At 37.0% G+C, this 1820-nt stretch overlaps 1 long non-coding RNA gene across 1 annotated transcript; it reads right to left on the reverse strand.

The window, feature by feature from the left end:
• Window positions 1-776: 776 nt before the first annotated feature.
• Window positions 777-1309, reverse strand: LOC148043901 (uncharacterized). The gene is made up of 2 exons (XR_015697829.1): window positions 1126-1309; window positions 777-1005 (listed from the first exon to the last, which is right to left on the reverse strand). It is a non-coding gene; the product is annotated as an uncharacterized LOC148043901 (long non-coding RNA).
• Window positions 1310-1820: the final 511 nt, after the last annotated feature.

Raw genomic sequence — 1820 nt, forward strand, 5'->3', positions numbered from 1 at the left:
AAGAGAAATCAACTGGATATCACCGAATGATGAGACTTGAGAATGAAGCTGATTAAATTGAAGCCTAATAAAATCTCTCTGCAGCAGGCATCAAGCAGAAGGATCTCACTAACTTAAGTGGACTAAATCTCCAACCCTACATTTTCCCGGGAATAAGCCTCATTGAAGACAATGGCACTTACTTCTGAGTAGACATGCATAGGATTGCATTGTAAATATGATCTTGAGGTGAGCTCAAATTGTATATTGAATTTGTTAGGTACCTTTATTTTAATATGTAAAGTAATTAATATATGATAAAGTAGTAGAGAAAAAGCTTTCCTAAAATTATTTTATATTTATATTTCAGTTCTCTATTATATGTTTTGAAACTTTATTTGCTGTTTTTTTCATAGCCCTTCATACTATTATTTTTAAAGTTCCTCAGTACTTCTACTGTATTTCGTTCTTTTATTTTTCTCTTTCATGGGTGCCACGTTCTTGTTTAAACCTTATTTAAACCTTGTTTGAACCAAGTTAATCACCTTTTAGGCTTCCTCCGCATATGTAGGAGTTCACTTTTTGAATAGTAAGAATTATATGTCACAGGGGTGGGGGGACATCAGGATTTTAGAGATGCTTAGGTGGGGCATGGCCAAAAAAAGGTTGGGAACCACTGGCTTAAGAGGATTGTGTTAGAAATTGCTTCCAAATAGTGCTTTCCCCCTATTTTACTTATTTAAATTCCTTTAATTTTTTTTACCCATGCTGTAATGAATGACTAAGACACCAAAATAAAATGTCAATGTTTATTGACAGGTGGTATTGTTCAAATTGTTTCAGCCTCTTCTGTTTCTGGGGGAAGTCATCCTGGATGTTCTCTTGAGAAGGTTTCATTTTTCATTTTTTTTGGCAGATTCTCTAAAGAGGTCAGCAGTGCCAGGAGTACAAGATGGAGGAATCATGTAGATGGAACCTAATCTTTCTTGCCTCTCCCTCTTCTCCTTCTGCGACCATGCCTACGACCTAATCAGCATAGAAAAGAAATTTGGTCAGATCTCATCCCTGAATCATGAGTCCCATGAAATAAGCGTTCAAAACATTTTAAAGTTTCTCTCAAAAAAAATTTTTTTTTAAAAAAATTACCTCTCCTTCTGCCATGGCGCCTTCCTCTCCTCCTCCTTCCACCTTTACCTCCACGTCGCCTCCGACGGCGGCGGCGACTGAGGCTCCGGCTCCGGCTGCGTCTGAATCTTGCCATTTCAGATGGTGCTTTTGTCTTTCAAGCTCTTTGCAGCTGGAGCTCCACCTGTTCTTGATGGGCTTTTCAGAGCTTAAGGCTGGAGGCTTACAACTCTGCCCTTTTTATAACCAAATGGGAAGCCCAAAAATGGCTAGTGATGCTCTGCTTAGCTGTGATGAAATACAATGGCTGGCCATTGTTCCTAGCAAGTGAAAGGTTAAGTCCAGCTAGAGGCCCATGTATGGTAAATTAAAACTGCAAATATAAACCTTATTAAAAAGCATAAGCAAATTAAGTTGCCCAGCAGCAGTTTAGAAATAAGTATTTCCAAGGTACAATTAATGATATATAGAGTCCAAATGTTGGTTTCCATACACATCCCCTTTTCATTAACTTGTATTTTGTTTATTATGGCTATTCCTGCTTTTTTCATATGCTATGGTGAGGACATTGATATATGCTGTAATGCTGTAATTATATTATTATTTTATATCCTATGCAGCACTTACAGCTCGATGTAGTAATTTGATTTTACACGATTTTGAATTTGAATATATATGTCTGTGTCTATGTAATGTCTATATCTATGTTGTGTATG

Source organism: Thamnophis sirtalis, unplaced genomic scaffold, assembly GCF_051295495.1.
Source record: "Thamnophis sirtalis isolate CommonGarterSnake01/CBP01778 unplaced genomic scaffold, rThaSir2_p1.2 scaffold_10, whole genome shotgun sequence".
Classification (NCBI taxonomy): Eukaryota; Metazoa; Chordata; class Lepidosauria; order Squamata; family Natricidae; genus Thamnophis; species Thamnophis sirtalis.